This window comes from Ranitomeya variabilis, chromosome 3 (genome assembly GCF_051348905.1).
Source record: "Ranitomeya variabilis isolate aRanVar5 chromosome 3, aRanVar5.hap1, whole genome shotgun sequence".
Lineage (NCBI taxonomy): Eukaryota > Metazoa > Chordata > Amphibia > Anura > Dendrobatidae > Ranitomeya > Ranitomeya variabilis.
This window is the reverse complement of record NC_135234.1, coordinates 197,811,652-197,823,725: the sequence shown is the minus strand read 5'-3', so window position 1 is coordinate 197,823,725 and position 12,074 is coordinate 197,811,652.

Below are 12,074 nucleotides of genomic sequence, written 5' to 3'. Positions count from 1 at the left end.
TTATTGTACACTCACACCAACTCTTTTGATTAATTCAGGTGACTTCATCATCTTATCCTCTTTCAAAGTTCATGACATTTACAACAAGGTCCCATTGAAGCATTCCCAAACCCCGTTTCCCTGCGGGTGATATGGTGTGGCTCGAGACTTATCAATACCGTAGAGATGTTGCAGCTCTTCCATTACTCTTCCCTGGAAGCAGGACCCTGGGTCTGAATGAACCCTCTTAGGCCACCTATGTATGTGAATGAAGTCCGGGCAGATGGCTCTGGCAGCCGCTTCTGTGGTCTGGTTCCGGGTTGGAGTCACCACAGCGAACTTGTGTAAAGTTGTCACTAATCACCAAGCAATTTTCTTAACTATTGCGAGAAATCCCGATCATCAGGTAGTCGATCATCAATACACCCAAGGGTGCTGAGAGTCAGATGGCTTGGATAGGGGTCCTCTGCTCCAAAGGTTTGTTCAGCTCACATCGGCGACATCTTTGGCAGGCCTATTCAACCACCTGTGGCAGTTGGGGCCAATACACCAGTCGCTGCACCCATCGAAAGGTCTTCTCAGCACCTCTCTCGTGAGCTTCTTTAGTTAACTTTACTAACAACTCTTCTTGACCCACTACTTGCCAGGTAACGTCAAATTCTCAAGGGAGCTGGATCCTTCGACACAGCAAACCATGAGGGCATGTGCAGCGCCCCAGAGTCCTGGTCGTTGCAGTACTGTGGCTCCGCCGCTAAGGGGGGCTATGGTACGTCTGATGGCACTGAAGGAGTTCATCTGACCAGGTATCACATACACCAATACATTTCACAGTCTGGCCTCCAGGGGGAGCTAAGGGTACTATTCATTAGGCCACTCCTCACAGTCTGGTAAAACTGGGGGTTAGGCAGGAAGTTAGAGAGAACGCTGACTGGGTTGGAACCAGGCAACACCTTGTGGCAGAGGGTGTTGCAGGGGAAGATTCGGTAGGGTCCCTCTCAGGGGTGGGATCCTGACAGAGGCCTGGCAAACAGAGAGAAAGCTACGGGACCGCGCCTGCACTTCATAGCGGCGGTGCCCTAGGAAAGGACAAGAAGCGAGATTTATTGTGCTGAGTGAGAAACGAGATCAAAGCAAGAAGGAGAATACCAGTAGGAGTCGTGCTGTAAGATCGAGGCAACATCCTACTGAGGCGTAAACAACCGGCGGCCGGAACGCCGAGGAGGTACAGAGCTCTAATCCATACTTCAAACCAACGGCAGGACAGTCAGTCACAGGCGGGCTGTCTCACCTAAATCACCTACGCAGACATAGGGGGCAACCTTTGGAGAGGGGCGACTCTAGGGTCCCGGAAGAGCTCCGAGCCTACCCGTCATATGGGTGCGTCCCAACCATAACACCTGGGAGGGACGGAAGATTAGCAGAAGATCATCTAATCGAGTTGTGAGGGAACACGAGAAACAGACACAACAGTTGTGGGGACTATCCCGTAAGCTCAGCAGGGGAGGACCACAACACATAGCGCTAGCAGGAAGGCACAGATTTCCACCTGCAAAGGGAACTCTGGAGGTGCCATCGGACTGGCCGGGCTTGCGCAGCCCGGTTAACCGTATTCCGGATTGAGGACTTTGAGACCTTCAGCAAAGAGGTAAAGAGACTGCAACCTGGTGTTCTCGTTATTGACTGCGACCGGCACTACACTACCACCATCGTCCACATCTATCACTGTGTGCCCCTCAGCAGGGTCACGGAACCGGGTCTAGCCACCGTGACAACCCCAGAGCAGAGACTCAGAGGCCTGGTACCGGGTACCCTTCGGCCCTGCGGCAGTGGGGGCACTACAAAACTTGGCGTCACGAACAGGATCTACTTAAGCCTGAAGAATCAGGTCATGTGTGCCTTGGAATTGTGATTTGTTGTGCTTGGACTGTACTTTATTGCAAAGACTGTGCTGTGCCATTTACCGCCAAAAGTTCCCACCAAAAGTCGCCGCCATTGCAGCGCCACAGGGAGCGCAGAGGGAGAAGAAGGGCATGCCATGGGAGGAGACTATCAAAGCGGCGCCAGAAGTAGCGACCGCCCCCTCCGACTCCTGCTGCGAGAGGACGACCTACCCAGCAGCAGAGGAGAACCGCCCCCTGATTTGCAACGGCGGGAACGAGGTGAAGAAGGAGCTCAACCTCGGAGAAATGGCGGAGCCAAGTGCATGCGTTGCCGCCGAATGCCAGACAGCGACGATGAGCAGCAAGTGCCCGAGCAACGGCGAGGTGATCCCGGCTTGCCCTCACCCATCAGAGACGGACTCGCGTCCACCGCCCGAGAAGGACCTGAACTCCTGGGAGCCGCCAGTGGAGGAGCCGAGTCTACCTATCCCAGCCACGGAGCCATGGAGGGCGGAGCCACATCAAGAGGCCACTCCGGAAGAGCCACGGTCCGGGCTGCAGCTGATTCCAGTGTCCTCGTCAACGGAACCGATCGACATTGGTGGAATCACATCAGGCGCAGGTATGGACGGCACCCCTACTCCCCCGGCCGATTCTGCTCTCCCGACTGATCCGGCTCCCCTGACCGATCCCGCTCCTGTGACCGCTCCTCACCCCAGCAACAATAACCGCGCCTTTACGGTGGAACGGGTGGTCCTCACGCCCGACGTGATGGGGAAGCTGGTACCTCCCCTACCGACCAAGATGGGGGAACCCATAGACGTGGGCCCAGATGGGGTGATCCTCCGGTGGGACACCCCCTGGAACAAGCCGTATGGAGCTCCGGGGGAGAGCCTCACCCTTGCTGTGCTCACTTGGGAACAGTATAAACAATGTCTGATCCAACACTGGAAAAACCGAGACGAAACAGAACAATCTGATATGCCGAAGACGCAACGCAGGAAGCCTGCGCACAACAGGAACGATGTGGTAAAGCGGGGGACTGTGCTAGCCTTCCACCCGAAGAGGGGTTGGGGCTCCATACAGGAACCGGGACTACCAACTGACGTCTTCGTTACTAGCTACAACGTAAAAACTCCCTGCTGCAGTCGAGATGGTGACCCATTGCAAAGGGGGGATCAGGTGACCTACACTCTCCGCCGGAACGCACAAGGATGGTGCGCTCGGAACGTCCACCGGTGTGAGCCTGAGGGAGCATCACCTGTTGCCGTGACCCCGATTGATCCGGATTTGACAGATCTCGTTACTATCACCACCGTCCGCCTTGTAGCAGCCGCCGAGCTTGCAAGCAGGATTAGCCTTCAAATCCAGACACCGGCTGATCTGATGGCACCTGGGAGACCAACTACCAGCATAGGTGCTGCATCGGCCGGGGACCAAAGACCACTCCCTGCACAGCCACCATCAGAGTAAGCAAAAATGCTTTAATGACTGTAAATAAGTTAACTGTTTTTTACTGTTTTGCTGCTAAAACCCGTTTAGGGTTACTCTTAAAGGGATCCCTTTGTTGACCCGGGATCCCTATTGTTTTTGTTTGTTTTCTACGTTTTGCACAAGTTATCAACGAACTGCTGAATCACGAACAATGCATGATACAAACTTCTTGTATATAGTTTGCACCTTCTTAAAGGTGCCCTCTACTGGTTTTACATAAAGACGGACTCTTTGCGAAGATACGGTTCTTGGAACCTGCACTGGAGTCCTTGCTGCATACGGACTTGCGGCTTGAGAAGTTGCACTACCTCATAGAGACTTGGTCCTGTTGTGAAATTGGATTTTGGGCTCCCCCGGTGGCCACTGGTGGAATTGAACTGGTGTGCATCATCCCCTCTGTTCACCTGTTTCCATCAGGATGTGGGAGTCGCTATTTAACCTTGCTCCTCTGTCACTTCCATGCCGGTCAACATTGTAATCAGAAGCCTTTCTGTGCATGTTCCTGCTGCTAGACAACTCCCAGCTAAGTTGGACTTTAGTCCTCGTTTGTTTTTGCATTTTGTTCCAGTTCACAGCTGTAGTTTCGTTTCTGTGTCTGGAAAGCTCTTGTGATCTGAAATTGCCACTCTGATGTTATGAGTTAATACTAGAGTCTTAAAGTAATTTCAGGATGGTATTTTGATAGGGTTTTCAGCTGACCATGAAAGTGCCCTTTCTGTCTTCCTGCTATCTAGTAAGCGGACCTCAATTTTGCTAAACCTATTTTCATACTACGTTTGTCATTTCATCTAAAATCACCGCCAATATATGTGGGGGCCTCTGTCTGCCTATCGGGGAAATTTCTCTAGAGGTGAGCCAGGACTATATTTTCCTCTGCCAGGATTAGTTAGTCCTCCGGCCGGCGCTGGGCGTCTAGGGATAAAAACGTAGGCAACGCTACCCGGCTACTGTTAGTTGTGCGGCAGGTTTAGTTCATGGTCAGTTTAGTTTCCATCCTTCCAAGAGCTAGTACTTATGTTTGCTGGGCTATGTTCTCTTGCCATTGAGAACCATAACAGTTTGACCGGCCTAAAAGGGTTAAATTAATTGACAGAGAAAGGAGAGAAAAGAGAAGTCTGCTGAAGATTTTTTTTTTTTTTTCCCTTCCCTTCAGTTCTGAGTGTGCTTGTAATTGAATCTCTTGCAAGTCTGCCTATATTGCAGCCTTTCTCTCTCTCTCTCTCCTTCTAATCCTGGAATGGCTCTGTGTTCACCTGTTTATAATGGATATTCAGAGTTTAGCTGCAGGTTTGAATAATCTCACCACGAAAGTTCAAAATTTACAAGATTTTGTTGTTCATGTTCCTATATCTGAACCTAGAATTCCTTTGCCTGAATTTTTCTCGGGGAATAGATCTTGCTTTCAAAATTTCAAAAATAATTGCAAGTTGTTTTTGTCCCTGAAATCTCGCTCTGCTGGAGATCCTGCTCAGCAGGTCAGGATTGTGATTTCCTTGCTCCGGGGCGACCCTCAGGATTGGGCTTTTGCATTGGCTCCAGGGGATCCTGCGTTGCTCAATGTGGATGCGTTTTTTCTGGCCTTGGGGTTGCTTTATGAGGAACCTCAGTTAGAGCTTCAGGCGGAAAAGGCCTTGATGTCCCTATCTCAGGGGCAAGACGAAGCTGAAATATACTGCCAGAAATTCCGTAAATGGGCTGTGCTTACTCAGTGGAATGAGTGCGCCCTGGCGGCGAATTTCAGAGAGGGTCTCTCTGATGCCATTAAGGATGTTATGGTGGGGTTCCCTGTGCCTGCGGGTCTGAATGAGTCCATGACAATGGCTATCCAGATCGATAGGCGTCTGCGGGAGCGCAAACCTGTGCACCATTTGGCGGTGTCTACTGAGAAGACGCCAGAGAATATGCAATGTGATAGAATTCTGTCCAGAAGTGAACGGCAGAATTTAAGACGAAAAAATGGGTTGTGCTTCTATTGCGGTGATTCAACTCATGTTATATCAGCATGCTCTAAGCGTACTAAGAAGCTTGATAAGTCTGTTTCAATTGGCACTTTACAGTCTAAGTTTATTCTATCTGTGACCCTGATTTGTTCTTTATCATCTATTACCGCGGATGCCTATGTCGACTCTGGCGCCGCTTTGAGTCTTATGGATTGGTCCTTTGCCAAACGCTGTGGGTATGATTTGGAGCCTCTTGAAACTCCTATACCCCTGAAGGGGATTGACTCCACCCCATTGGCTAGTAATAAACCACAATACTGGACACAAGTAACTATGCGGATTAATCCGGATCATCAGGAGATTATTCGCTTTCTTGTGCTGTATAACCTACATGATGTGTTGGTGCTTGGATTGCCATGGCTGCAATCTCATAATCCAGTCCTTGACTGGAAAGCTATGTCTGTGTTAAGCTGGGGATGTAAGGGGACGCATGGGGACGTACCTGTGGTTTCCATTTCATCATCTATTCCCTCTGAGATTCCTGAATTCTTGACTGAATATCGTGACGTTTTTGAAGAACCTAAGCTTGGTTCATTACCTCCGCACCGGGAGTGCGATTGTGCCATAGATTTGATTCCGGGTAGTAAATACCCTAAGGGTCGTTTATTTAATCTGTCTGTGCCTGAACATGCTGCTATGCGAGAATATATAAAGGAGTCCTTGGAAAAGGGACATATTCGTCCTTCGTCATCTCCCTTAGGAGCCGGTTTTTTCTTTGTGGCTAAGAAAGATGGCTCTTTGAGACCGTGTATTGATTATCGGCTTTTGAATAAAATCACGGTTAAATATCAATATCCGTTGCCACTGCTGACTGATTTGTTTGCTCGCATAAAGGGGGCCAAGTGGTTCTCTAAGATAGATCTCCGTGGGGCGTATAATTTGGTGCGAATTAAGCAGGGGGATGAGTGGAAGACCGCATTTAATACGCCCGAGGGCCACTTTGAGTATTTGGTGATGCCTTTTGGTCTTTCAAATGCCCCTTCAGTCTTTCAGTCCTTTATGCATGACATTTTCCGTGATTATTTGGATAAATTTATGATTGTGTATCTGGATGATATTTTGATTTTTTCGGATGACTGGGACTCTCATGTCCAGCAGGTCAGGAGGGTTTTTCAGGTTTTGCGGTCTAATTCCTTGTGTGTGAAGGGTTCTAAGTGCGTTTTTGGGGTTCAAAAGATTTCCTTTTTGGGATATATTTTTTCCCCCTCTTCCATCGAGATGGATCCTGTCAAGGTTCAGGCTATTTGTGATTGGACGCAACCCTCTTCTCTTAAAAGTCTTCAGAAATTTTTGGGCTTTGCTAACTTTTATCGTCGATTTATTGCTGGTTTTTCTGATGTTGTTAAACCATTGACTGATTTGACTAAGAAGGGTGCTGATGTTGCTGATTGGTCCCCTGCTGCTGTGGAGGCCTTTCGGGAGCTTAAGCGCCGCTTTTCTTCCGCCCCTGTGTTGCGTCAGCCTGATGTTGCTCTTCCTTTTCAGGTTGAGGTCGACGCTTCTGAAATCGGAGCTGGGGCGGTTTTGTCGCAGAGAAGTTCCGATTGCTCCGTGATGAGACCTTGTGCCTTTTTCTCGCGTAAATTTTCGCCCGCCGAGCGGAATTATGATGTTGGGAATCGGGAGCTTTTGGCCATGAAGTGGGCTTTTGAGGAGTGGCGTCATTGGCTTGAGGGGGCTAGACATCAGGTGGTGGTATTGACTGACCACAAAAATCTAATTTATCTTGAGTCCGCCAGACGCCTGAATCCTAGACAGGCGCGCTGGTCGTTGTTTTTCTCTCGGTTTAATTTTGTGGTGTCCTACCTGCCGGGTTCTAAGAATGTTAAGGCGGATGCCCTTTCTAGGAGTTTTGAGCCTGACTCCCCTGGTAACTCTGAACCTACAGGTATCCTTAAGGATGGAGTGATATTGTCTGCCGTTTCTCCAGACCTGCGGCGGGCCTTGCAGGAGTTTCAGGCGGATAGACCTGATCGTTGCCCACCTGGTAGACTGTTTGTTCCTGATGATTGGACCAGTAAAGTCATTTCTGAGGTTCATTCTTCTGCGTTGACAGGTCATCCTGGAATCTTTGGTACCAGGGATTTGGTGGCAAGGTCCTTCTGGTGGCCTTCCCTGTCTCGAGATGTGCGAGGCTTTGTGCAGTCTTGTGACGTTTGTGCTCGGGCCAAGCCTTGTTGTTCTCGGGCTAGTGGATTGTTGTTGCCCTTGCCTATCCCGAAGAGGCCCTGGACGCACATCTCGATGGATTTTATTTCGGATCTTCCTGTTTCTCAGAAGATGTCTGTCATCTGGGTGGTGTGTGACCGTTTCTCTAAGATGGTCCATTTGGTTCCCCTGCCTAAGTTGCCTTCTTCTTCCGAGTTGGTTCCTCTGTTTTTTCAAAATGTGGTCCGTTTGCATGGTATTCCGGAGAATATCGTTTCTGACAGAGGAACCCAATTCGTGTCTAGATTTTGGCGAGCATTCTGTGCTAGGATGGGCATAGATTTGTCTTTCTCGTCTGCTTTCCATCCTCAGACTAATGGCCAGACCGAGCGGACGAATCAGACCTTGGAGACATATTTGAGGTGTTTTGTGTCTGCAGATCAGGATGATTGGGTTGCTTTTTTGCCTTTAGCGGAGTTTGCCCTCAATAATCGGGCCAGCTCTGCCACCTTGGTGTCTCCTTTTTTCTGTAATTCGGGGTTTCATCCTCGATTTTCTTCTGGTCAGGTGGAATGTTCGGATTGTCCTGGAGTGGATGCTGTGGTGGAGAGGTTGCATCAGATTTGGGGGCAGGTAGTGGACAATTTGAAGTTGTCCCAGGAGAAGACTCAGCTTTTTGCCAACCGCCGGCGTCGGGTTGGTCCTCGGCTTTGTGTTGGGGACTTGGTGTGGTTGTCTTCTCGTTTTGTCCCTATGAGGGTTTCTTCTCCTAAGTTTAAGCCTCGGTTCATCGGCCCGTACAAGATATTGGAGATTCTTAACCCTGTGTCCTTCCGTTTGGACCTCCCTGCATCTTTTTCTATTCATAATGTTTTTCATCGGTCATTGTTGCGCAGGTATGAGGTACCGGTTGTGCCTTCCGTTGAGCCTCCTGCTCCGGTGTTGGTTGAGGGCGAGTTGGAGTACGTTGTGGAAAAAATCTTGGACTCCCGTGTTTCCAGACGGAAACTCCAGTATCTGGTCAAATGGAAGGGATACGGTCAGGAGGATAATTCTTGGGTGACTGCCTCTGATGTTCATGCCTCCGATCTGGTCCGTGCCTTTCATAGGGCTCATCCTGATCGCCCTGGTGGTTCTGGTGAGGGTTCGGTGCCCCCTCCTTGAGGGGGGGGTACTGTTGTGAAATTGGATTTTGGGCTCCCCCGGTGGCCATTGGTGGAATTGAACTGGTGTGCATCATCCCCTCTGTTCACCTGTTTCCATCAGGATGTGGGAGTCGCTATTTAACCTTGCTCCTCTGTCACTTCCATGCCGGTCAACATTGTAATCAGAAGCCTTTCTGTGCATGTTCCTGCTGCTAGACAACTCCCAGCTAAGTTGGACTTTAGTCCTCGTTTGTTTTTGCATTTTGTTCCAGTTCACAGCTGTAGTTTCGTTTCTGTGTCTGGAAAGCTCTTGTGATCTGAAATTGCCACTCTGATGTTATGAGTTAATACTAGAGTCTTAAAGTAATTTCAGGATGGTATTTTGATAGGGTTTTCAGCTGACCATGAAAGTGCCCTTTCTGTCTTCCTGCTATCTAGTAAGCGGACCTCAATTTTGCTAAACCTATTTTCATACTACGTTTGTCATTTCATCTAAAATCACCGCCAATATATGTGGGGGCCTCTGTCTGTCTATCGGGGAAATTTCTCTAGAGGTGAGCCAGGACTATATTTTCCTCTGCCAGGATTAGTTAGTCCTCCGGCCGGCGCTGGGCGTCTAGGGATAAAAACGTAGGCAACGCTACCCGGCTACTGTTAGTTGTGCGGCAGGTTTAGTTCATGGTCAGTTTAGTTTCCATCCTTCCAAGAGCTAGTACTTATGTTTGCTGGGCTATGTTCTCTTGCCATTGAGAACCATAACATGGTCCCCTCTTAAAGGGGATGTTCACATCCTGCACTTATGAACAGTGTTGCCTTAAGATGGTTGAATGGCAATAATGTTTTGAAAAAGAAAGTATTGATGATGTTGATATGTGAAAGTTAAATGTAACTAACTAGTTGATTGTAAGAAATGTTTAATAATGTGTTAGAGAATGAGGACAGAAAGTGAACCCGTAGGGGTTAGTTGGTGAGTCCTCTTAGGAGCCATATAGGGATGGCTCAGTGATCTTAAACTGAAAGAAAAATGATATGTTCTATACTGTGTATAGTAGTGGAAGGACTGTAGGCTCGGGCGGAAAGGAGCGGTCCTGTAACAGAAAGGAGAGGCAGTAGGTCTGGAGCAGTTAGGACAGGCGGTCCTGCAGATTTAAAGAAGGAGTATGCATAAAAGTTAATTAGCCTTATATGTGATATAAGAAGGTCTTTAGTGGATTTAGCGAGTACGTCCTTAAAGGCAATGTTAAACTATTGTTCAGAATTTGCACTCAGTAGAATACCCGGTTGGGTAAGAAAAGTTATTTATAGTAAAGTTATTTAAAAGTGTTTAACCATGTTTGTAACGTTCAAGTGTCCTCACCTCCCATAAAGGGAAGCTCTGTTAAAAAGTTGACTTGTACTTGCATTTTCAAAATTGTATGTCTTTTTGCTGACATGTATTGTTGTTTTCTTCCCAGTCCAGGAGTACTGGATTTAACCGGGGGGGAGTGCAGCGCCCCAGAGTCCTGGTCGTTGCAGTACTGTGGCTCCGCCGCTAAGGGGGGCTATGGTACGTCTGATGGCACTGAAGGAGTTCATCTGACCAGGTATCACATACACCAATACATTTCACAGTCTGGCCTCCAGGGGGAGCTAAGGGTACTATTCATTAGGCCACTCCTCACAGTCTGGTAAAACTGGGGGTTAGGCAGGAAGTTAGAGAGAATGCTGACTGGGTTGGAACCAGGCAACACCTTGTGGCAGAGGGTGTTGCAGGGGAAGATTTGGTAGGGTCCCTGTCAGGGGTGGGATCCTGACAGAGGCCTGGCAAACAGAGAGAAAGCTACGGGACCGCGCCTGCACTTCATAGCGGCGGTGCCCTAAGAAAGGACAAGAAGTGAGATTTATTGTGCTGAGTGAGAAACGAGATCAAAGCAAGAAGGAGAATACCAGTAGGAGTCGTGCTGTAAGATCGAGGCAACATCCTACTGAGGCGTAAACAACCGGCGGCCGGAACGCCGAGGAGGTACAGAGCTCTAAGCCATACTTCAAACCAACGGCAGGACAGTCAGTCACAGGTGGGCTGTCTCACCTAAATCACCTACGCAGATATAGGGGGCAACCTTTGGAGAAGGGCGACTCTAGGGTCCCGGAAGAGCTCCGAGCCTACCCGTCATATGGGTGTGTCCCAACCATAACACCTGGGAGGGACGGAAGATTAGCAGAAGATCATCTAATCGAGTTGTGAGGGAACACGAGAAACAGACACAACAGTTGTGGGGACTATCCCGTAAGCTCAGCAGGGGAGGACCACAACACATAGCGCTAGCAGGAAGGCACAGATTTCCACCTGCAAAGGGAACTCTGGAGGTGCCATAGGACCGGCCGGACTTGCGCAGCCCGGTTAACCGTATTCCGGATTGAGGACTTTGAGACCTTCAGTAAAGAGGTAAAGAGACTGCAACCTGGTGTTCTCGTTATTGACTGCGACCGGCACTACACTACCACCATCGTCCACATCTATCACTGTGCGCCCCTCAGCAGGGTCACGGAACTGGGTCTAGCCACCGTGACAACCCCAGAGCAGAGACTCAGAGGCCCGGTACCGGGTACCCTTCGGCCCTGCGGCAGTGGGGGCGCTACACATGAATAGCTTTTCCCATTAGCCCAAGATTTTCAGGGTGCTTGCTGGTAGAGTAGTCCTATCTCCCTGGTTGGCCTTTGTCCCAGGGTGACCCATTTCCTCAGCTCCGCTAATTCGGAATCGGACTGTTGTAGGTGTACCCATTCATCTCTTGGCCAACCCAGAATGCAGGTGGGTCTGGATTCTTCTATAGACTCTTGGGCGGCTATTAAAGCGGGGGAAAACTACTTAAAATCTGGAATCTCATACCATTCGAATTCTTTATCCACATTTCTCTTTGTGCTCACTTGAGTGACTTAGGACAGAGCATCCACATGCCTTGTCTGACATTTGTACAGGAAGGAGAACTTATTCTGATATTTGGACATTCTTGAAACCCATCTCTGCTTCTTATTCTTCAGGTGAGCCAGGGGATTATTATCCATCCACATGTGTATTTCCGACCCTGACAAGTATTCTGCACATTTTTTGGCCATAGCCCACATCAGTGGGAGCAACTTCAGCTTCAACTAACTGTAGTTTTCGAGATCTTTTCAGTCTCTCTCAGCGACCGGCTGGCATAGGTGATCACTCTTTCTCTTCCTTCCTGCACTTGAGCCAGCACCACACATAGTCCATACAGGCTTCCATCGGTATACAGCACGAAGGGCTGAGAGAAATAAGCATAAGTGAAGATGGGAGCATCCCAAAGGCGCAGATAGGGTTTTGATTTGGGGGGGTGAAAATTCTGAGTGGGCCCCTAACCAGGTAAAATTGATTACAACTGGGTGACGCACCCTAAGGCCGGCGTCACACTCAGTGTATGTAA